Here is a 25,626-nt window from a genome sequence, read left to right as displayed (position 1 = left end):
TGGATAACAGCTCTTTATTCATGTTATGTGCTTTAGTTCTGGGCTTACTTTTTTACTTTCTTTAAAGTACTTTTTGGGGGGCGCCTGGGTGGCTCAGTCGGTTGGGCGTCCGTCTTCGGCCCGGGTCATGATCTCGCGGTCCGTGGGTTCGTGCCCCACGTTGGGCTCTGTACTGACGGCTCAGAGCCTGGAGCTTGCTTCAGATTCTGGGTCTCCCTCTTTCTCCCCCTCTCCTGCTTGTGCTCTCTCTCTCTCTCAAAAATAAATAAGCATTTAAAAAATTTTTTTAAATGAATAAATAAAGTACCTTTTGGTACACAGAAGTTCTTGGTTTTAATATCATCAAACTATTAAGCTTTTTCATTTATGATTAGTATTTTTTTGTTGTTGTTTTTCTGGAGATTTTTAAATATATTTGCTTGCCTTAAATTCTTCCCTCCCACAAGGTCTTGCATGTTTTTTCTCTGTTTTCTTCTAAACAAAACAAACAAAACAAAAAAACAAAAAAAACCCTTTCATATTCAGATAAAAAAATACATCTGAAGTTTATTTAAAAAAAAAATACAGTGTGAGTTTGGGTTCCACTTTCTTTTTTTTTTTTTTTTTTTTTTTTTACCCCAAATGGATAACTATTTGTCCCAGAGTATTTATTACATTGATTCTCCTTTTACTCTTTTTCATCTTAATTTTCTTGATAGGTATGGGTTTGTTTGTTGGCTCTCTGTTCTCTTCTGTTAATCTGTGAGTTAATATTACAATGTGTTAATTACTATCACTACATGTTTCAATACACAGCAGGGAAAATTCCTAAAGTGTTTTGACTATTTCTAGTTTTTTGCTCATCCATTTAAATTTTAGAATCAGCTTTTAAAATAACTTGTTGGGACTTTGTTTGGGATTGCATTGAATTTGGGGCAAACTGATGATTGTCACAATTTTCAGGCTTTCTATCTCCAAAAATAATATATTTTTGATACTTGTGTTTTCTTTGTCTTATAGTTTATTCCATATGGATCTTGTACTTATTTTATTGAATTTATTCCTTGAAACTTTATTTTTTTATTGATTACATTGATTGTGTGTGTATATATGTGAAATTGTTTTTTAGCTCTTGTTGGCAAATAGAAATGCAGTATATTTTTTGTATATTCATCTTGTACCCAGCCACTTGGCTGAATCATTCATTCCAAAACTTTGCTTGCAGGTGCTTTAGATTTTCTTGTAAACAGTCTGATGCTAGCGGTAATGAAAGTTTTGTTTCCACCTTTTTAAATTATTGTTCCTTTATTTAGTTTTCTTGTTTTACCCAGTAGGCTTTGGTAAAATCAAAAGAATGGTAGTATTGGCGTCCTTGACTTGTTCTTGATTGTAAAGGGAATGCTTCTAATATTTCATGAAAATGTTTAAAGTCTTTTTAGGGGAAGGGAGGGTCAGGGTTTTTTTTGTTTGTTTTGTGTGTGTGTGTGTGTGCACGTCCACGCGTGCACTTGTTTAAGTAGCATAAGGAGGTTATCTTTTTGATCTACTGAGATTTTTAAAAGAATCATAAATGGATCTTTTTTTCATCAAATGGTTTTTCTTCATATGTAGAGCTTAATCTTATAGTCTCCCTTCTCTCATTCTAGTGTTTAAACTTCTCTTGCATCCTCTTAATACAATGAATTTAGTCTCGATTTTTATCTTTTTAAATACACTGCTAGATTTAATTTGTTAATATCTGATGAAGAATTCTGGGGCACCTGGATGACTCAGTCAGTTGAGCTTCGGACTCTTGGTCTCAGCTCAGGTCGTGATCTCAAGTTTCACGGTACTAAGCCCTGCATTGGGCTCCACGCTGATAGTGCAGAGCCTGCTTAAGATTGTCTCCAAAATAAATAAATAAAATTTGAAAAATATGTATTTGTTGAAGTATTCTATATCCAGGTTCAAATTGAAGATATTGGTCTGTAGTTTTAGTTTCTTTTAATTATCCTTGCCTGATTTATTTCAAAATTATAGTAGCTCAGTAGAGGTGATCTGAGAACTATCCTCCTGTTTCCTATGGACGTATTTGTTTAATACTGGAATGATAGCTTTATAGGAAGGTCGTAGGATATATTTTGACTTTGTTTTAAAAACATTTTTTTTATGTTTATTTTTAAGAGAGAGAGAGAGCACGCAAGCAGGGGAGGGGCAGAGAGAGAGAGAGAGAGAGAGAGAGAGGGAGGGAGGGAGACACAGAATCTGAAGCAGGCTCCAGGCTCTGAGCTGTCAGCACAGAGCCCGACATGGGTCTCGAACTCATGAGCCATGAGATCATGACCTGAGCCGAAGTTGGATCCTTAACCGACTGAGCCGACCAGGTGCCCCTATTTTGACTTTCAAGAGGAGTTGAGGGTAGATTTTTAAGTGTCAAATCAGTATATTTAATAGTATGGATCTACTCAAGTTTTCTTTTTTCTCTTCTATCAGAGAGTACGTTATATTGTTATAATTTATACATTCTGTTAAGTCTTCACATTTATTGGTAAAAAGTCATTTGTGGTATTCTCTTACTCTTTCATTGCTGCTGGATTTTTTCATTGTTAATTTTGTTCGTTTGTGCTTTTTCTCTCTTTCTTGATTAGTCTTACAAAAGGCTTGTCTGCTTCACTTCCAATTATACCAACTTCTGATTTTCTTCATACTCTTTTGTAGCGTCCTTTTAAGTTATCAGTAAGTTTTGCTTTTTTATTATATTTTTCCTCTTTTTCTTTGGGTTCACTCTGTTATCAAATTTCTTAGGTTGGAATCTGGGCTCATTTATTTTAAGCATTTGGTTTTTTTTTAATTCAAATCACTTCATGGTATTAATTACCTTCTAAGTTATTGCTTTAGTTAAATTGTACACGATTTCATATTTACTGCTTTCATTAATGTCTATGCTGTTTTCTTCTTTTACCCTCTTGACAATTTTTTTCCTCACATTTTTGGGGATTTTACTTATGTTTTTGTTAGTGATTTGTCACTTAATTGCATGGTTATAATTAATTGTTTTTTTAAAAACCAGTTTGTATTTCTAAAATAATTTGCTCTCTGTATCTGAACACTGTGAACTCAAGATTTTCGGGAAATGTTCTACAAAAACGCTCCTGGATTTTAAGCTAGAAATTTAGAATTCAGCGCCTTATAAACTTTAGGGTTACAAAGATTAAATAGCTGAAGCTGAAAGATGTCAAATAACATTACCCCAGGAGAATGCAACCAGGAAGTGAAATGAGGAGGCTTCGAGTCCTTGTCTTGGACTGTGCTGTTCTAACATTATTTCGTGTCCTAACTGGATGAGAGCTGAATCTAGGAGTCCTATTCTAAATGACCCTTTGAGTGATGAGATTATGATAGTGTGTAAGTCACCTCCTTTAAAAATGTTGTGATAATGCAGGAAAAAATAGGATTCAGACAGTGGGTACTGAAGAAGGTAGAGATCGTAGGTCAGCTTGCACTGGAATTTTTCACATTAATTCTGTCTCAAACAGCAAAATCCTAACATTGCCGTCATAACGCCAGCCATCTCCTTCCAGTACCTGGGGTATATCACTCTGAAGTTTTATACTCCAGCCACCGGAAAGTTTTGTATGTACAAAATAGTTTCTGTTAATCATCCATTTTACCATGGATCTGAGAGTATGGTTTATATGGTTTATATGGTTTATAACCATATGGCTTATATGGTTTATAACCATATAGTTTATATGGTTTAAGAGACAGTGTAAGGAATCCGTACTGACTGCTCAAGTAACTTTGTGATTTTAGATTTGCTCCGAGGAATCACTTGACAAGTAGGATTTTTGTTAACATAGGCATAATTTGTGCCCTGGAATTACCCTCCTGCTATCCGGGGAAGCTTGAGGGAAGTTAGGTTTCTGTGAAAAACTAGACAGAGTAATTCTGAAGTGAGACTAACAGACTAATGAGCAGAAAACTAGGTTGTGGAATTCTAATTAGTGTGTACATAAGAAACCTAGACTTTGCTCACCTACTTTCCTGATTTTTTTAAGCTTCTTATAAGGTGAGTAAGTTTGCGAGAAGTACAAAAAATACTCCCATTTTTTTTTTAAGTACGGCATATGCTACTTTAAAAAATGAGGCTGATTTGGAATAATATTATATATTAATAATGTGCTTTAATGCTAATGACATTCTCTTCCTTAAGAATTCTGCTAAGCATATTTAAGAAAATATAAGGGCTTGTTCTTAGATTAGGGACAGTGAAGTCCTTCCTGAGACTAAAATTGAGGTGCATTATGGAAAATTTGGACTGATTTCATTAAATTAAAATGAATAATGTTAATGCCATGAAAGTAAGATAAAAAGGTTTTAAAATAGTTTGGGAGAAAGTTTGTGCAATAAAACAAAACCTGGTTGGCTTTATCGAAATGTAATAAATCTAGAAGGGCATTAACAATTTACTAAATGCAAGTTCCCAGCCAGAGGAAAGGCTGGTGTACTTTTCATTGAGATGTCTGAACTTCAGAGTATTTTAAAGGAATGCAGTTTTGTTACTTTAGTATGTAGTAACACTCGTCAGGTATATATTCTTGACAAGTTGTGGTCCTTGCGTTTATAAATTAATTGCTAGGAAATAATGTGTTTAAACGAGCTTATTAATGGATGTTTATTTTCAATAAAAACACTTATAAATTCGGCGTTCTTAATAAATGCCCTAAAAATGCATCATGGTTTTCCTGTAAGGTTGTTAGTTCATTCTTTTTTCAATACATTTGTATTGTGCTTCAGACATTCTTTGTAACCCTGGGGAGTAGATAGGAAGGAAAAAGTCTAACCCTCAAAAGAACCCATCACCTTAGCTCAGCTCTTGGCCAAATTATCCTGAAATCTGAATTGGTAGAATCAAAATTCATGAGGTTTTATGTAGCCTAGCAGTGATGCCTAACAAATTTCCCTTGGGAGAATGGCAACAGATTTTCTGATTTTTAGGGAAAAGAAGCCCTCTTCTTTTAGTATTTTATTACTTGGAATTTTAGATTTAAACATTCAGGTTTCATGAAGTTTTCTCCTAGTGTAATGAACCATGCTAATTTGAACCACGGAAGGATTAGAATTGTTTTAATGATATGGGCAGTGTGTCTGGCCTAAAGGCTCCATAAGTCAATCCTGTCGATATTTGTAGATTTAAAAACAGCAGATGCTAAGAGATCATTGTTGTTCAGATAGACTGTGCCAGCCACATAGAAGATGATTTGCACAACGGTAAATCAAAGCATTTTTTAGTACACCAGTGTAAAATAAATGTCTTTAAACGTTCCGTACCCATGGTGTTTAAATGCAAAAACACCCAACACTTTGTTGCCCGTAGAATACGACAGGCAAAAATCCTTCCTACTTTCTTAGCAGAATGCAAATTCTGTGACTGATTACTTATCTGTTGAGTAATCATTCATTAAATTAGAAACTTCAGTAGCTAACAGGATTTTTATTTTATGGGATTCACGATATCATCGATTTGCATTCTCTTGCGTTTTTATGGCATATTCCATTGACTTCAAGATGCTATTGATGGTGAGATGCGCACTGATTTCATGCACCATTTAGAAAGGGAAAGTCACTGCCGGTTGAATCGTGACACAGTGCTCTTATAATTGAGTAGAAAATGAATCCTGATTTCAGGGAGATTAAAATTTCAAAGCATGTTTGCTTGAGAGTCCACAGAGTACATATTTACATCCACCGCTTCATTTTTTGGTACGAGAGATGCAGTGGTTCAGATGACGACGTGTGGATTTGAGCGGCTTTGAGGACCGCGTCCCGGAGGACTGTGAAGAACAAAGGAATGGATCTTTGTCTGTTGGTTCACTTGGGGACTCATGGAAGAATGATGGGGGGGGGGGGAACAGGTTATGTTCAACTTACACTCTTTACTTCTTGGGTAACCGACCCCATGCACATGCCTCAGTATTTTCTATGTAAATAATGTCGCACGGTGACTTAACAGGATAATCTGTGTTACTGCTGATCTATTTAGACATTTCTCCACTTGGCTGCTGTAATCTACGTGTGGGGCAAAAGGAAAAAGAGGGAAGCAAGCTCAGATACTTATTGCCTACAGAGAGACTTGTTCTTTTCTGTTAACACAGATGAGAGAAGGCACTAGACAGTGTGGGCATGAAACCAAGGAATAGAATCCCAGGAAAGGAAGAATAGAAAATAAAAGCGAGCGGAGGCAGAATAAATTGAAAATGGGTTAAACAACTGAGAGAAACTCTGGAAACTAAATTAAGAAGAAGAAAAAATTAAACACTGTTGTGGAAATAGCAAAGTACCATTTCACCCGAACGTGGTATCCTTTTGTCAGTTTCACGACTCGGAGTGTGTTTTACTGGATTGGACCGCCTATGGGAGGAGTATAAAATTGTGAGTGGCGATGCCTTAAGAGTTTTGCCCTGAGCACCAAGCACAAAATTAACTGTTTCCTTTAAGAAGAGATTCGGAAGCAGCAAATGAGATTCTGTGGACGAGGGAGGAAGGGTACAGAGAGGACTGAAGAATGTTTGAGTGAGAACAAATGTAGGTAGTGGCATCGACACGTCGTCCGATGGTTAGTTAGCGGGAAGTAGACTCCACCAGACCGCAGAACAGATCGTATTGGGGGTGCAGCGCGCTAACTGCGCAGGAGCAGGGAAGGAGGGGGTTGCTGTGGGGTGTTTATTTCTGGAGGCCCACCACCGAGCATGGGGTTAGCCACTCAGAAACTGTTTAATGAAACCCTTTGATGGCTGTCTGTGGCTCTTAGCCTGAAGACAGTCTCCAAAACGCGGCGAATGAGAGACCTCGGCTCGCTAAGCCCTGCCCCTCACCCACTCACCCCTGCCTCCTGTGAGTGCTGGGATTCCTCCAGTTAATTTTTGCCCACTGCCCCACCACCAGTACTTGCCCCAGTTCCTAGTGCGTAGAGTAGTAGGCACTTGGCAGACGGTCACCGAATAGGTGAAGGTGGGTGGGTACGCGCATGAGGGAGAGAAGAGAGTGACTTCCTTCGCATTACAGGCAGGAGTTTTAAACAATACGTACTATTACTTTCTTCCTATTTTTTACGTGTGGTTACACAGATATTTTTTATTTCTTCTGGTATAACCTAGATTGCGTATCTGAAGTAAGTTTTTCATTATATTAAATTGTCTGTATAATTTAATTGTATGTCTCCGCGGTGAACCACAGAACTCACTTAAGTATATCGAGCAAAAATTAAAGCTCTTCTCTAACCTTTAATAGAGACTGCGGACAGCCACTGCAAATGAATCCTTCCTTATGATTTTATTTGAGCACTAAGATTAAAGCTATTCTTGGATACTTTGGTAAGATAACAATATCTTCGTTAACCTGGTGAGAGGTTGTGATGTTCTGAATAAAGAATTGAGGATTTCACCTTTCTGAAGGTTTAAGGCTATAACCCCGAGAGCCTTCGTGGTAGAAATGTTTATCAAATGGATTTCATACTTTCTTGTCTTGGTTAGCGTTAGCCTCAATTTAAGCTTTCTTTCTTTTTCTTTTCGATTGAGGGCCAGTCATGTGCTGGTCCCTGGGGTAGGGAAGGGACAATTGGTAGCATTTGCCCCTGTGGTGAAAATACTCCCGCCAAGACTTGACTTTAATGCTGCCCAGGGTTGTGTGGCTTCCAGAATTCCTGAATATTTAGTAGAGCTGTCTTGAGCACATACTGCTCAAAGAAATTATCATCATGCAGTATTTTTCTTGTGGTTTCAAGCACAGGGAGAGTAAGACTCAGTACGAAACGGGCCCCAGTCCTACATTTAGGACTTTCTTAGAAAAATTGCCAGAGTTTTTGGAATCTTTCTTATGAAAGTGCAACAGGATACAAACCTGAATGACCTTCAAGACAAGGAAATCTGACTGTCTTTAAAAAAGTTCTTATTTGTATTGAAGGCTGAGTCAGCCTCCTGCCAGGTGACCTTCTTAAACCTGCAGAAGTACATCCGGGTATCTGATTTTATTCTCCGTGTCAGCTCTCTTGTTAACAACAGTCAGATTTTTATCTCCTGCCTCTCCAGCTCACTATTTTTGCACAAGCCCTGTCATAAGACATTAGAACAACTTATAAAAATGGAAAATGTACTTACTCATAACGCCTCCTCTCAGTTGTTGTTAACTTTTCTACCTTTGCTAACCTGGCTATAGCATAGCCACAGAAGCCCAGTTTTTCTGAGGTGCTCTTTAGAAGTAAGGAGAAGTACTTATCGGAATGGTAAATAAGGTTACTAGAACAAATCTGGAAGTATATACTTGGTTTCCTCTTTCAGTGGCATCTTCAAAGACATAAGTTATGTGAAGGAGTAATGGATACAGTGTTTTGTGGGAGTGTAATATTTGTGAAAGTGATACGCACAACCGTAATACGGCAAAAGAGAACAGAGCTGTATAGTCGTAAGGTTTCCATATCGTATTAGAATCTGCATTAGCTTCCGATAAGTTAGAATGCAAGGTCAGTTCTAGATCACTACAAAGAGAACCACTCAAGAAAGTTCTGAAGAAAAATCATTAAAGAAATTAAAATGTTGTATTAGCAAATACCATCTTAATGTAGAATAAAGCAGTAAAGGAGAAGTGGAAGACCAAGAAAGACACAAGATGAATAGAAAACGAAAAGTAAACTGGCAGACAGGAACCCAGCAGTGTCAACCAAAACATCACACAGGAATTGGTTGAATAATCCCATCAGAGGCAGAGATTGTCGGACCGGTTAAAAAAACAAGATCCAACTGTGTGCTGCCTACACGGAGATACACTTTAGATTCAAAGTCGCAACTAGATGGAAACTAAATGGTTAGAAAAAGATTTATCATGCAAACAGCCAGCATGAAAAAGCCGAGTAGTTATATTAGAGACTTAAAATAGAGGGGTATTTTCTAATGACAAAAGAATGAATCCTTTGGGAAGACATAGCAGTCATAAACCTATATGTACCTCACAACACAGTCCCAAAATACACGAAGCAAGCGGACAGAAATGAAGGACCAAGTAGACAATTCAGCAGTGTGGTCAGAGACTTCAGTGCCCCACTTTCCAGAATGGATGGGACAGCTAGGCAAAAGGTCAGCCTCGAAGACTTGAACAGCACAGTGAACCCACTGGACCTAACATCTATCTGTAGAACATTCCACCCAACAGCAGCAGAACATATATGTTCTCTGGTGTGCGTGGAGCATTCTCCAAGATAGGTCCTAACTTAGGCCATGGAACGATTTATCAATAAATTTAAGAGGACCGAGAAATACAAAGTTTATTTCCAAAGCGACTTTTTACTACATCTGCCATAGCTGGCTAGTGAATTCAGACCCTCCCCCGTAATTATTGTTCTTTTTCTTTTGAACAGTTTTTTAATGTACGTTGTTGCCCATCTAGTATGTTACAGAAGTTTAGTAATGTTGTCTCTTGCACTGTTTAAACCTTTAGCCAGATGATTCTTGGTCTTACTCGGGATGGGAGCTGACCTCAAATTCCACTTACATTCTATCCTTGCTTTTCTTTTCAGGGCTGAGTTTCTTGTTCAGGAATGCTGCTGTCTTCTGATTGCTTTTCAGTGTATTCCTCCATTAGGAATATTAACAAGCCTCTGAACTGACTTTGGTTGGTAAAACTCAACTCACATGTCCCCGAATGCTGCAAGAACTAATTGCTCTAATCTTCTGGAGAGATGCCCTTCATGAGGCTTCCTGATGCTCTCAGAAGTCGCTGCTGTGTCCGTACTCACTCCAGGCTTCTAGAACTTTGTCACAGAGCTTGAAGTTCTTTTCTCTTAGGAGCTCGTTCCCCTCCTGCTTTTGACTCTCATGCCGTCTGTTACCGTGTGTTTGAATTCCGTGGGCTTCGTTCTTTTTCATACAGTCGCTGCTCACTTTGACTTAGCCACAATATTCATCACACTTTCGCTCTTTCACTTCGTCTTAACGTCTCTAGTTTCCCATCTGGGATCATTTTATTTTACTTCGAGAACAGTCTTCAGTTTTCCATTAGCGCAGGTCTGTTGTGACAAATTACTTCAAGTATCATTTATTAGAAAATGTCTGTTTCATTTTCATTCTCGAAAAATACTTTCACTGAGTATAAAACCAGAGCCTTCCGGCATGGCAGTTCATCTCCTTGAGCACGTTGTTGCTGTTGAGATTGTCACTTGTGAGTCTGATTATTGCTCATTGGAAGGTAACCTGTCTTTTCATTTTAACGTGTCTTCCTGAGACTTTTAAGAGTTTGGCCTCGCCCCTGCCTTGCAGTTTCAGAGTGAGGCGAATAGGTGTGATTTCTCTGTATTTACCATGCGTGTGCTTTACAGCACTCTTGGATTTGTACAGTCACATGTTTCAGTCGTGCCCAATCATTTATGTCCTCATCTTCCGAGATTCCACTTCCAGTCTTTTCGACTCATCCTTTGTTTCAAAACCTCTCCATTTTGTTTGCCTTTTGTCTCTAGTACTTTATTCTCTGTTGTTTCTTTTTGACTCCTCTCCCAGTTCCCTGTCATAATCTGGGCTTAAATCAATCCAGTGAGTTCTAAATTTGCAAGTATTTTTCAGTTCTGTCATTTATATTTAGCTTTTCAAATATACTATCTCTTTTTAATTTTTTTTTATTGTTTGTTTATTTTTGAGAGAGAGACAGACAGAACATTAGCATGGGAGGGGCAGAGGGAGAGGGAGACACAGAATCGGAAGCAGGCTCCAGGCTCTGACCTGTCAGCACAGAGCCGGATGCGGGGCTCGAACTCACAAACCATGAGATCATGACCTGAGCCGAAGTCGGACCCTTAACCGACTAAGCCACCCAGGAGCCCCTCTACTACTATCTCTTTTTATACTTTCCAGTTTTCCCTCTGGAATTTTCAATAAGATTTCAATATAAACAAAGTAAGTACATTTATTTTAAAGTCTCTGTATGTCAGTTCCAATATATTGGACCCTTGTGGATCTGTTTGTGATGTTGGTTCTTTCTTCGGTGCCTCGTTGTCTTTGAATAGTTAGACATTCTATTTTAAAAACTATCAGGCCTCCAGGGTAGCTCAGTCAGTTAAGCACCAACTTCATCCGAGGTCATGATCTTGTGGTTTGTGGGTTTGAGCCCCTCATCGGGCTCTGTGCTGACAGCTTGGAGCCTGGAGCCTGATGTGGATTGTGTGTGTGTGTGTGTGCCTGTGTGTGTGTGCGTGCGTGTGTGTGTGTGTGTGTGTGTGTGTGTGTGTGTCTGCCCCCCCCCCCCGCTCACACTCTGTCTCTCTCTCAAAAATAAACATTAAAAAAAAAAAAGAACAAGTAAAAATTATCAGAATGGTTTGAAGTCCTGGTTGACATCTTCCACCAGAAAAGATTTGAATTCGCTTCTGTGAGGCTCCCAGGAGAGCTAACGATCCAGTATCCACTTAATCCAGTTTGGGGGCTGGTGATTTTCCGGGGCACTGGATGCAGGTTGGCAGTTCATATGGAGCTTGCTTGGTCTGCATCCAGTTCTCTCGTTTCTAGCATAAAGCCATTCAGACTCCCAACAGGGAATACGTAGATGCTCATAGGGACTCCACGCCTGGCGTGCCCCGGATTCTGTCACGTATCTACTCAGCTCCTTTAGATCGTCGTGAGAACTGCCCCAGCCATTTACCTGCTCCTTCTGGACAAACCTTCCCTGAGCAAAAGGAGCCCTACATGCCGACTTCACCCTTTAGGACCTGTACCCTCCCCTGGATCTTGGCCCACTAACTTTCCACTACCTTCCTACTGTTTCACTGCCTTCAAGCTGATAATATTTATATTTTATTTAGCTATTCTGTCATCTTCCAAGGAATATCATTTGAATTGCTTAAATTACTTAATTCTCCATCACCGTACAGTTCTTTCTATTTTCAGAATATCAACCCATTATCTGCGCTACGTATTGCAGTATGTTTCTCTTTGTCATTTGCCTTTTTGCATATCAGAGAGTTTTTTTATACACACCCAGATTTCTTCCAGAGAGTTCACTTCTCTGTGGTTTTATTGCTTACACTGAATGTGAGTGAGCTTAGTGTGGAATGTGGTGTTTGCTTACTGTTTACCTTCCCTTTGTTCCATGTGTTTAAAAATTAGATCATCCTTTCCCCAGGGTTTTGAAATATTTTTCGTGTACTGAATACACATATGATGGGACCTTTCTTTGAGTTTTCAGTTTAACTATTAATCTGATTTTGGAAAAGTACTTTACTGTTTAATCATTAAATGCCTCTCCATGTCGGTGACCTTATAACATTCTTTTTCAGAATTTTATAGTATAATTTAGAATATTTATTTCCCCAAGTGAAGATTAGAGTCACGTAAAATTAAAAAAAAGAACAACTTTTGGGGTGCCTGGGTGGCTTAGTCAGTTAGGTGTCCGAGTTCGGCTCAGGTCATGATCTTGTGGTTTGTGGGTTTGAGCCCTGTGTCCAGCTCTATGCTGACAGCTCAGAGCCTGGAGCCTGCTTCAGATTCAGTGTTTTCCTCTCTCTCTGCCCCTCCCTTGCTTGTGGTCTGTCTCTCTCTCAAAAATAAATAAATATTAAAAAATTAGATTTATAAAATAATGAGAAGAATTTAAAAAGAACAACTTTTTGGGGGTGCCTTGATGGCTCAGTTGGTTACGCATCTGACTTCGGCTCAGGTCATGATCTTTTGGTTTGTGAGTTTGAGCCCTGCATTGGGTAAGCCCAGCTTCTCTCTCTCCCTCTCTGCCCCTTGTGGAATTCTCTCTCTCTCTTTCTCTCTTTCTCTCTCTGCCCTTCGCTCACTTGAGCCCTCTCTCTCTCTCTCTCTCTCAAAAAATAAAAAAATAATTAAAAAAATAACTTTTTTTATTGTTTGAAATTGTGTGAAGTTTAGAAATTTCAAAAGAACTGAATCAATATCTTCAAAATATTGTTTCCAGGAGCATGGTGTGTTTCTTTGTTTTGTAAGTCTTTTAAAAAAAAAATCATAGCAGAAAATCGCTTAATTTTTTGTACGTTTTGAATATTTTGTGCCAAATTTATTCCTAGACATTTTTCTGTTATTGCCGTTACAGATAGAATATTTCTTCCTTGTATTTTCTAACTAGTTGTTTTTGGTGCAAATAACAAGATTGATATTTTTATGCTTTTGGTAGACACCTACCTTCTGATTAAAAATCCATAGGGATTCGGGGCACCAGGGTGGCTCAGTTGATTGTCTCCGACTTCACCTCAGGTCATGATCTCATGGTCTGTGAGTTCGAGCCCCGCGTTGGGCTGACAGCTCAGAGCCCGGAGCCTGCTTTGGATTGATTCTGTGTCTCCCTCTCTCTCTGCCCCTCCCTCGCTCATTCATTCTCTCTCTCTCTCTCTCTCTCTCTCTCTTTCTCTCTCTCTCTCTCTCTGTCAAAAATAAACATTAAAAAAATTTTTTTTAAATCATAGCAATTATGGCAAAAATCTCTTTGTCGTCCCATGGTTCAAAAGAGATTTCTCTAGTGTCTGATTTTGAGTGTTGCATATCGTGGGCAAGGTAAATATTCTTTATGGTGTTTTCCTAGTTCTCTAGAGTTTTGTTTAGATTTTTCTAATTTCCCTGTGACTTCCTCTCTGACCCCTAGGCTGTTTAGAAATATGTTGTTTCATTTCCAAATATTTGGGGGCTTTCCACATGCCATTCTGCTTCTTATTTCTCATTTGATTTTGTTGTGGTCACAGAGACCATACCTTTTGTGTCCTTGTAACCTTTTGGAGCAACAGACCTTGGTTTTAAATTTAAAGTCACCTGTGCCCAGCGGCTACCTGTGTTAGTTTCCTGGGGCTGCAGAACAAATTACTGTGAACTTAGCAGTTTAAAAAATACTTATTATCTTACAGTTTTTAGGTCAGAGCCTGAAGTGGTCTCACCGGGCTGTAACCAAGCTGTCTGTCAGCAGGGCCACCTTTCCGGAGGCTCTGGGGGAGAATCCGGTTCCTTGCTTATTCAGATTTGGGCAGAATTAAACTCCTGTGTCTGTCAGCCTGAATTCCTCATGGCCATGCCGGCCTTCCCAGCTTCTAACGTCACCTGCTTTCCTTGGATCCTGGCTGCAGTAGCTGTTCGGGGTCGTCACACTTCAGATCTCTCTTTTTCTCTCTCTCCCTTTCCTTTCTCTTTCTCTCTCACATCTTCTGCCAGTGTATTCACTTTGAAGAGATCCTATGATAATCCAGGGTAGGCTCCACATTTTAACGTCCGTGACTTTATCCCATCGACAAGGTCCCCTGTGCACGTGTCAAGGAACCTAGTCGCCAGTTCTGGGGATTAGGGTGTGGACGTTTTGCAGGGCCATTATTTTGTCTGCCACGCTACCATGTAACACAATGTGGCATCCTACTGCATTATATTTAAGGTTTTTTAAGCGTTTATTTACTTTTGAGACAGGGAGAGAGAGTGTGAGTAGGGGGCGGGCAGAAAGAGAGGGAGGGGCACCGAATCCGAAGGAGGCTCCAGGCTCTGAGCGGTCAGCACAGAGCCCGACACAGGGCTCGAGCCCACAAACCACGAGATCATGACCTGAGCTGAAGTCGGAGGCTTAACCGACTGAGCCACCCAGGTGCCCCTCACTGCATTATATTTTAAAGTGATGCAATTTTAAAAATTCTTTTCTAAATTTCCTTTTATTGTTATTTTCGGAGCTCTTTATTTATATATGGAGATCCAAATTAAAGTTGTAACATTTCAGCACAGGCCAGGCGGCAATATGCTCTGTTTTTGTTTTCCTGTAAAAGTCTTTGTTTTGCCTGCATTTTTGCAAACTGTTATCCTTTGATAGAGAATTCTGAGTGGGCCATTTATTTTTTTCTTTCAGTAGTGTGAAAATATCACTGCACAGTTTCTGTTGAGAAGTCTGCTTTAATTTTTCTCTTTGTCTGTAATACATTTTTCTAACTTCTGGGTACCTTCGAAGTTTTGAATTTTCTTTTTTCTTTGGTTTTCAGCACATTGAATATAACTTAGTTATGTGTTTTTACCTCCTTTCTTTCTTTTTCTTTTAGTTTTTGGTTTTTCTTCTCATCTTTCCTTATTTTTACTCATCCAGTTGAAGTTCTCTAAGCTTTTTTGATCTATGGTTTGTTTATTTTTGGAAAATACTTGCTGCTATCTCTTCACTTATTTCTACTACCCTATTTGTTCTTTTTCCCTTTTGTGATTCTTTTTTTTTAAATTTCTTTTAACGTCTATTTATCATTGAGAGACAGAGAGGTAGGCACAGAGTGTTAGCAGGGGAGGGGACAGAGAGAGGGGGAGACACAGAATCCGAAGCAGGCTCCAGGTTCTGAGCTGTCAGCACAGAGCCTGACGTGGGGCTCGAACTCACAAACTGTGAGATCATGACCTGAGCCAAAGTCGGTCACCTAACCAACTGAGCCACCCAGGTGCCCCCCTTTTGTGATTCTAATTCTACACTAGACCATTTGACATTGTCCTATGGGTCTTGGATGCGCTATTCTTTTGTTTCCATACTGTTTTTCTTTCCTTTAAAAAAAAAATTATTGTTTATTTACTTTGGAGAGACAGAGACAGAGTGTGAGTGGGGGAGGGGCAGAGAAAGAGGGGGACACAGAATCCGAAGCAGGCTCCAGGCTCCGAGCTGTCAGCACACAGCCCGGCACGGGGCTCAAACCCATGAACCACGAGATCATGACCTGAGCTGAAGTCAGCAGCTTAACTGACTGAGCCACCCAGGCGCCCCTACATTTTTAAGTTATTTTTTAGAGAGAGAGAGAGAGAGAGACCAAGAAAGTGAGCAAGCATGAGCAGTTCAGAGGAAGAGGAAGAGAGAATCTTAAGCAGTCTCCATGCTCAATGCAGAGCCCATCTCAGGCCTTGAGATCATGACCTGAGCCCAAATCAAGAGTCTGACTCTTAACTGACTGAGTCACCCAGGGACCCCTCCATGCTGTTTTTCTTCTTTGTGTGATTTTTTTTTTTGGGGTTAATCTGTAAGTTCACTGATTCCTTAGTTTTGTCAAATCTACTAATGAGTGTATAAACAGCTTTCTTTGTTTCTATTACTTTGTCTTTTATTTCTAACATTTTCATTTGACCATCTCACTGAGTTTAAATTCCCATGTTGTCAACTTTTTCCTCCGGCCCTTTTGACACGTTGATTATAGTCATTTTAAATCCCCTGTCTTGAGCGTTTGGGCACCTGTATCATCCCCGAGTCTGGTTCTCTTGACTATTTTGTCTCTTGACAGCGGCTCAGTCGTGCCTGTATTTTAACTTTCTATTGAGGTTCGGATATTGTGTGCATAACAGTAGTTACTGGGGTCATGAGCTTTTAATGGTTAGAAATGGGCACTGTTTTTCTTTTGTGAGGTCATCAGGAGGGGAATTGAGGCTCTCTGTTCAGGAGCTGGGCTGGGTTCAGATTTTGGTATTGTTGTGTTTGCCTTCCGTGTGTCACACTGGCCTCCAGGTATTCCAGTGACGATCTGCCATTTCCCTGTGAATGCAGAGGAGCCGGGGGGCCTGGATGGCTTTCCTCAGTTTGGTGCTCCATACTGAGCTAAGCCGCCTATATCCTTGTGGGAGTGGAAGCCTCTGCCCCTTTGCCTCTCCTAGCGGTAGACCCCTGTTACTTCTTCCTCATTGCTGGGCTGGTAGTGGGGGTTGGTGAGGATTGCTCTCCTGTCCTGTTCCACCCTCAGTCTCAGACATGACCCTCTCCCATGGTAGTAGACCTCTCATTTTATCAGTATGGGATTCTGGTCCCGGGACAGTTTCCTCCTTCCAGTGGGATAAAAGGTTTCTTCTTCTACCCTTTCCCAGGCCACTGTGGCATTTACCTGTGCCCTGTGGGTGATGTGCCTGCTGTCCTTTTCCCAGCAGCTTAAAGTTGAAGGCTTTTGCTCCACATGAGAGAAGCTCTCGGGGCCTCGGGCTTTGTGTGTTTTCCACAGCTGCACCCCCTGCTTGGTGCCTCCCACGGAGGGTGCTCTCTCTGGTCCCCCGCCCCGGCCCCCGTGTCAGCACCTGCTGGGGGCCCACGGGAAAGAGCCTGGGTGTGAGTATGGACTCCCCCGGGTCCGAGGCCAGGCGAATCCAGCCCGTGCGCAGCCCTTCATAGTTTGCTGTAGTTTTAGATGATATTTTGCTTGTTTGTGTGGCTTTCGTGTCCTCCACATCTTCCCTGCTTGACCCCAGGTGAGCCGTTTCCTGCATCCCTCCGTGGAGTTCAGGCTTTGGTTGCTCTGTGACCCCAGCTGTGTGATGGGCTCAAAAGACGTTAGGACTTTTGTGCTATCTCTGGCTGTTTTGTGCCATTGTGGTGGGAGCAACATTCCTTTCAAGCGTCTACATCCAAAAGCAGACTCATCTAGCTTTATTTTTTAAAATCAGGAATGGATATTGAATTTTATTAAATAGCATTCACCCTTATTGAAAATGGCCATGTGAATTTCTAAGTTGTTCTTCCTGACATGATGAATCATACGAGTAGATTACCTTATACTAAATTCATCCCTTATCTTCTCTCACTTGAAGAATTTCTTCATTAGCAAATCTTTCTTTGATACCTATTATGGACTGGATTTGAGGGATGGATAATAAAGACGGAGTCTTATAGATTTGCATTGTAATCAGAAGGTAGACAAAAACAACATGTAAATAAATAAATAGGGCATTTAAAAAGTGGTTTTTTTTTAAGTTTAATCATTTTGGGGAGACAGAGAGAGCCAGAGCATGAGCAGGGGAGGAACAGAGAAAGAGAAGGAGACACAGAATCCGAAGCAGGCTCCAGGCCCTGAACTGTCAGTGCCAGAACCCGACGTGGGCTCGAGCTCACGGACCGCGAGATCGTGACCTGATTCCAAAGTGGGGCGCCCAACCGACTGAGCCACCTAGGTGCCCCGATAAATAGGACATTTTAGATTGTGATCATAGTTAGGAAGGAAATGAACAGGGTGGGTGGGCGGTGGGGGCAACTAGTTTAGGTGGGTGGACAGGACCAGCCGGTGATAGATGACACTGGTGTTAGGATCTAAAGGTCAGAAGGGATCCAGTCACTTAAAAGAGTTGAGAGCGGGGAGGGCTTTTCAGGAGCTGGCGAGTACAGATCCCCAAAGGTAGGAAGGAGACGGGCCCTGCTGGAAGATCAGAACTTCACCGACGTGGCCGAAACGGTGAGGACGGGAAATGTTACGAAGGGACGTCGCAGAGGTCACCAGAGCCAGATGGCTGTGCCATCTTCCAGCCGCGTTCCACGTTTGAATTACATGAGGAAGGGGAAGAACGTGGTGATGAACGTGGTTCCTGCTGCTCGTAGTTGTTCCCACGTCGATGACGTAGCTTCCGGATTACGGACACACCCCAGAGGCATTGTGGGTTCCAGGCTGCCGCGGTGAAGCGAGTATCTTAGTGAAGTGTGTCAAATGAAGTCTTTGGCTTCCCAGTGAATAAAAGTTATGTTTATACTATGCTGTAGTCTGTCAACTGTGCAATAGCATTATTCCTAAGCAAAAGTTAAAGACACAATTTTGAACATTTATTATTAGTAGTTTTTAATGTTTACTTTTGAGAGAGAGAGAGAGTGAGGAAGGGGCAAAGAGAGGGTGACAGAGGATCCGAAGTGGGCTTTGCAGTGACAGCAGCGAGCCCGACACGGGGCTCAAACTCCCGAACCGCGAGACTGTGGCCTGAGCCGAAGCCAGACGCTTAACCTACTGAGTCACGCAGGTGCCCCTTCAAGATACAGTTTTTAAAAAGACTTTTGTTGGGGGCGCCTGGGTGGCTCAGTCGGTTAAGTGTCCGACTTCGGCTCAGGTCATGATCTCCCGGTTCATGGGTTTGAGCCCCGCGTCGGGCTCTGTGCTGACAGCTTGGAGCCTGCTTCGGATTCTGTGTCTCCCTCTCTCTCTCTGCCCCTCCCCCGCTCATGCTCTGTCTCACTCTGTCTCTCAAAGATAAATGTAATAAAAGGAAATTTAAAAATAATAAAAAAATAAGACTTTGTTGCTAAGAAATGCCAGCCATCTTGTGAGTTTTCAGTGAGTGATGACCACCGATCACAGCTACCATAACAGATATAGTAATAACAAAAACGTTTGAAGTATTGCAAGAATTACCAACCTGTGACGCAGAAACACTAAGTGGGCAGACGCTGCTGGATAAATGGCACCGATCGACTTGCTTGGTGCAGGGTTGCCACAGACCTTCAATTTGTGGGGGGAAAAAACAAAACAAAAGCAGTCTCTGCGCAGTGCAGAGCACAATAAAGCAAGGTGTGCCTGTGTGCCTCTTGTGTCCTTGTTTATCTCACATTAGCTTATTCGTTACCTGGCTTACATTTTCAGTCTCTGAGTGCTGACTTTTCCTTCCTCTTCATAAGCACACTCAGCCCCCACCCCCCTTGTCCTAACAACACCTTCTCCCGTCCTTTTCTTCCCCGGATACCACCCCACCACCCCCCCTTTCTCAGTGCCTTCGCAGCCACTTCTCAGAAAGTGTTCTGTGCTTGCTGGCCTGCACTTCACCTTGCCCACGCTCCCGCCTTCCCCTTCTGTGAACTGGTTTTTGCCATCACAGTGTCCTAATCCCAGTGGCCACCAAACCCAGCACCCTCTTGTTTCTGCTTCTGGATCCAAATGGAGTATTTAAAAATACACTCTTGGCCACATCTTCCTTGGTAGTCTCCAAACCCTACGGTGCCTGGGTGGCTCAATGTGTCTGACTCCTGATTTTGGCTCAGGTCATGATCTTACGGTTTATGGGTTCGAGCCCTGCATCGGGCGCTGCACTGACAGTGCAGAGCCTGCTTGGGATTCTGTCTCTTTCTGTTTGTCCCTCTCCCACTCATGTTCTAGCCCCACTCCCCCCACTCCCTCCCTCTCTCTCTCTCTCTCTCAAAAATAAACTTTTTTTTTTTTTTTAAGTCTCTAACCTCTGACTTCCTGGACACCTCACTGTCACAAGTTTTGTTTTATCTTTTTTATTACCCAGTTTGTTTTCTAGTTTACCCTAAATCGAGGGATAACCCACGATGTCAGACTTTTCTCTGCTGATGTCACACTTTTCTCTTTACCGGGCATATTCTCTCTGCCTTATCATTGATGTACTTCTACAAAAAACAGCTCTCATCGTGTACTTCCAGATCTATGCCTGTAGCCCAGACTTCTCTCTAGGGAAAGAAAAGAATATGCATCTATATTTAATAGATTGTAATTTTCGTATTGCTATGTAATCTTTGTAATTATTTTAAATGGATGTGTAATGTTCTGTTAAGTGCCTGTGCTGTAATTAGCCTAAGCATTTCTCTGTTGAAAATTTCTAGCCCTGGATTTGCAGCTACACTTTAGAATTCTCCACATGTATATTGAGTTTGAGCTTTGGTGGGATGGAAAGTGAATTGATTTTTTTTTTTTTTTTTTTTTACCCCTCCTAAACTGGCTTGGGCCTCACGGATAAAGACAGGAACTGAGCAGAATCTTTGGCAAGCCTTTTTTAGGCTTTCTTGCTTTGAATCAGCTGAGAGGCCCCTCTGTCAACTACCTGGATTCAAGGTAGCGTTTTAACTTTCACGTGAACTCCGGAAGGGCCTTCTGTGTGCTGTCCATGTCTCTGGTCTCTTTACTTTCTTTTTTCGTTTCTTTAATTTTTTTTTTTTTTAAAGAGTGACAGAGTGCAAGTGGGGAAGGGCAGAGAGAGGGAAACACAGAATCTGAAGCAGCCTGCATACTTTGAGCTGTTAGCACAGAGCCCGACACGGGGCTTGAACCCATGATCTGTGAGATCATGACCTGAGCTGAAGTCAGACACTTAACCGACTGAGCTACCCAGGCACTCCTGGTCTCTTTACTTTCTGATACAACATGCTCTGCGTTGTTAGAGGACAAGTAGTCCTTGTGTCCCCAAGACCCAGAAGACCCTAAAGTTTTTCACACTGATGCGTCTCTGAGTAAATCCGGAAAAGTGATTCACCTTCCAGCAAGGCGGGCTTTTAAAGCCACTGTTGAGAGGCACCTGGGTGGCTCGGTCAGTTAAGCATTTGACTTCAGCTCAGGTCACGATGTGACGGTTCATGGGTTCGAGCCGCACGTCGGGCTCTGTGCGGACGGCTTGGAGCCTGGAGCCTGCTTTGGATTCTGTGTCTCCCTCTCTGTCTGCCCCTCCCCCACTCACGTGCTGTCTCCCTCTAAGATAAATAAACATTAAAATAATTTTTTTTTTTCTTTAAACACACCATTGGGTTGTAGTTCCCGATACCTACTACCAGCCTCGGGAGTATTTTTTGCCGCATTTAACTGGCAACCCAGATGCTCTGTCTCAGGAAACGTGTTTGTTTTCATTCTGTTGCTGTCTAAAGTAATCCTGGAAACCCGCGGATGGTGCCATTTTACGCTCCTTGGTGCTCCTCTCCAAAAGCTAGAGGAGGCCTCACGTTCACTAGGCTTGTCCTTGGCACACGAGGTGCCAGTGCCTTCCTTTCAGAGAAGGTGGGAGCTTTAGCCCCTGTTTCTCTAACCGCTCCCCTCTCCCCCGTCAAGTGGCCTTCGTGATCTTTCCGAGCTGTTCGGCCGCCTCCCCAGTGGAGGACTGGCTTTCTGACGAAGCCCCTGCAGATCGAAGCTTTCGACAGGGTCACGCTGCCCGCTGCGGTCCCTCCCCTCAGTGTGACTGGTACTTGTTAAATGAATTGCTCTTTGGGGTTCCGACCTTGATGCCTCAGAGCCTCTGCCTGGCCGCCGGCCCTTTCCAGGAGCACACCCCCCCCCCCCGCCAGAACGCAGGGTTCAGCAGTTGGTTGACTCCCGTTTTGGGGCCTGTCCCACCCTTGCCCACTCTGACTGCACATCAGCACTGCGTAAGGAAAGCGGGTGGTATCTCATCGTTCACACAAACAGGGCACGTGCCCCAAGTGTTTCCAACCCCAGTGTCAGTAAAACCCCAGCATCCCTGGAACCCTGTGGTAGAATACAAAGTGGCGCCCGTACGGCGAGCGGAAGGTAGGCCCGCGCGCTGGCCGTGGGGAGTGGGCGTATCGTCCTTTACGCTGCCTTCTGCCACTTACCCTGTGGTCTCTCAGATCCTCTAGTTAGTTTTCCCTTCAGTACGCCGAAATACCAGATCGCCTTTAAAGTGAGCGCAGGCCCCGATGGGAACAGCAGCCCCTCCCAGCCCTCATCCCCACCCTGTTTCTGCCTTGAGGCATTCTGGTCTGTGCATCCTCTTAACTCTGGCCTCTGGCAACTGTATACCCGGCAGGGTAGATGCAGCCACAGCGTGTGACCATCGTGCCCTTTCCTGTAGATAAGAGGGCAGGTGAAAGCAACTTCCGTCACTCTGGTGGGTACACTGGATGTTGATCGGGATTCAAAAGTATGCCGGGTGCTTCGTTCTCCAAGGTCCCAGGGTCTGCCACGTCCTCCTACTCCAGGCCTTGGTTCCCAGAAGGAGGCTTCTGTCTATGATTCGTAGCCCGAATCACTCTGTGCACACCTTAGCCATCCACTCTGTGCACGCCTGCCCCGATCTTGAGAACCAAGGTAACGGTCGGCAGTGAGGCACACAACTTGTTTCAGTCCCAGCTCTGGGATGATAGTGTGGTGTTCATCTCAGATGTGCCCGGTCCCCTCCCTGTGTTTGCATTCTCTCCGATCCCATCCGCTGCCCTCTCCGTTCACAACCACAATGACCACAAAGTCCTTGGATTTAGAGACTGATCCAACATGCAAAGTCATCCCCATCCAGCCACCCATGATGGAATGGGCTTTATCCCTTGAGCAAGGAGTGTGAACTCTGTTAAAGGAGACACGACAAAATCTCAGAGGTGTGACTGCAGCTCAGAACAAAAATGATTAGGATCATATTCTCCAGTGAACGCCATCCCCTTCCCCTCCCCCATTGTCTCAGGCAGTCTTAGAAAAGCACACAGAACATGAAAAGACAGACTAAACGCTCAGCCTTAAAAATATTCCCTCAGAAACAGAAGTGTGTTCTAAGCATTGAACTCAATAAGGTTATAATTTTTTTTTAATGTTTATTTATTTTGAGAGAGCGTGACGGGGGGAGGGACAGAGAGGGAGAGAGAGACTCCCAGGCAGGCTCCACGCTGGTAGAGCACAGCCCGATGCTGTGCTCCAGCCCACGAACTGTGAGATCATGACCTGAGCCGAAATCAAGACTCAGACGCTTAACCAACGGAGCCACCCAGGTGCCCCAAGATCATAAACTTAAGCGACAACTCAAACATGATATGAGACAATAAAGTGAGATGAAACGGGAAATATGGAGCTAAGGGAACAAGATGAGAACGAAAAAATCTTCGTCCAAAACAAATAAAGACATTTGAAACAGTAAGGAATTTAATAGCTGAAAATTGAGCGACTGACATAGGGAAAAGCGTTAGATAGTTCTAGAGAAAGCGAAAGGCAAGAAAAACCCAAAAAGGTGGAAGCAATTTAAATCCTCGTAAACATGGTGCAGCATAAAGATAATTAGTGTCCATAAAGGAGCCCACCCCAAAGAAAACATTGGCCAGAAGGTAGATCTACTTGAAGATGCAAAAAAAGAAAAGTTTTCTGGAAGAAGCAAAACGCGTCTCCTCATGGAGAAGGACGCTGTGTTCTAGGGGGAAAGACTTAAAGTTTGTGTAGTAACAAACTCTGAGCTGACTCGCAGTTAACAGATTTCAGAAGTAAAAGAATTTTGCAGACAGACAAACAGAAGAAAGGCAAGTCATGCCAAGGAGGGGAGGCCATCAGCCAGGCTGGCTCCAGGCTCCTGCCACAAAGCAAAAGAGGTTGCAACATTTTGAAAGAAAGAATTGATGCATTAGCACCAAGTAAGTGTTAAAATTCAGAGAGACCAAGAGTCAACAACTATGCAAATAGAATGTAAATGTTAGACACTGACAAAAGGGAGCTGAATTGTCTAAAATTGAAGCTTGCAGTTCAGAATATCTATTTAAAATACGGTTGTCCAAATTCTTAACTTCAGAAGAATTTTTAGGAAAGTGGTGTCTCCATAAAGAAATACAGATTTAAGGGCGGTTTTTCCTTTATTTTCACTCAGCTTCATTTTAAGTACAAAGTTAAATTTTACCCTTTCTGTTTAAAACATACATAGGATGGCTTATAGAATCCCTTTAAAACTTAATGTGGTATTTCCGGGTGTTTCTGCTCGTGGGTTGAATTTTTGCTTTTTTTTTTTTTTTTTTTTTTTTGAAGTGTAAGACATTATTTCATTTTTTTTTTTTACAAATAACTATCTAAACATAAAAGCTTATTCCAAAAACCACGTAAAACATAACAAAATAAGCCTATCTACCCAACTAAGCCACTGGTTCCGTAGGTTCTGGAAGGGGCTTGGCATGGGTGTGTGTGTGTGTGTGTGTGTGTGTGTGTGTGTATACACATACATACAGTCTTTTTTAACGTTCATTTTTGAAAGTGAGGGAGAGCAGAGGAGGGGTAGAGAGAATCCCAAGCAGGGATTCTGACATGGGGATCCACCCCAGAACCATGAGATCATGACCTGAGCTGAAATGGAATCAGAGGCTTAACCAACTAAGCCACCCAGGCGCCCCCCTCTGTGTCTTTATATGTATTTTGACAGCCTGGTGGCTTTCACCTTTCCTACAACCAACTCCAAGCCTTTTGGAAGTGACTGGGGAAACTACTCATCCTAGATGATGATTCGCGTTTTTCATGGTGTCCATTAGCCTCGTAGACACAACATATGACATTCAGTTTATTGCGTTTATCTTGAAAAGGGAAAAACAGTGGGAAACATTCTGTAAATGAGTAGATCAAAACATAAAAAAGATTTGCTCAACATCATTTCGTATCAACAAACCTGATACTTATATTTCTGTTTTTCTTAGTTCAAGCATTTTAGTCATGAGGGACCCTCCCCTTTTTTAAATTTTTGCTCTTCTGATTATGGTGGATAAACGTATCATTAGCGTGTTAGTCCTGTGTTTTTTCATTAACTTAATCTATCACAGCACATAAACCAATCATCACAAGAGGACTAGGGTATTTTTTTTTTTATTTTATGTAAATTTTTTATCTCCAGTGGTTATTATGGCATAGGCATTTGGTCTGATATGAATTTCAAATACGTCCGTTGCAACAGCTGTTTGAAAATAACCAGGAATTTGAGTATTTGACTTTTCTACAAATAAATAAGAGGAGCTTGAATAAGTTTTTGTCTGTGTGCCCAAGAGTCCAACAAATGGAAACAAATGAAATCATGGCAGGTATTTACTGCTCACAAACGTCATAGTTGATGGAGGTTGTGGGTGGCTGCGGCCAGTTAAACACGGATTTCCTCCCAACACAGCCAGAAATGAAGGTAGCTTCCTGTCTTGTCTCCCACAGTTAGCTCTACCTACCTGTCCACCTGCCTTCCATCTACCTGTCACTAATGACAAAGAAACCTAGCCATTGGATGTTTTGTTCCGTTAAAATGGCGATTTTTTTTAAAACTAAGGGCCATTACAACATTATGACTTTTTAAATTGTGTTGATGGAGAACCACAAATAAGGGAGATGTTTTTACTTTCATAGTTTTTGTTCACTGATACAATTACTGCAATAGTAGTTCTTTATGAGTCTACCAACCTTAATATCTCAGAAGCGTCTGAGATATGTTTGCTCCAAAA

General features: G+C 42.0%; 1 protein-coding gene across 6 annotated transcripts in view; it reads left to right on the top strand.

The window, feature by feature from the left end:
• HIVEP1 (HIVEP zinc finger 1) overlaps positions 1-25,626 on the top strand; it is a 148,731-nt gene that overhangs the window by 82,013 nt on the left and 41,092 nt on the right. The gene's annotated exons all lie outside the window — the stretch shown is intronic.

The sequence above is a fragment of the Panthera leo genome, chromosome B2 (genome assembly GCF_018350215.1).
Source record: "Panthera leo isolate Ple1 chromosome B2, P.leo_Ple1_pat1.1, whole genome shotgun sequence".
Lineage (NCBI taxonomy): Eukaryota > Metazoa > Chordata > Mammalia > Carnivora > Felidae > Panthera > Panthera leo.
This window is presented reverse-complemented; position numbering and strand designations above follow the sequence as displayed.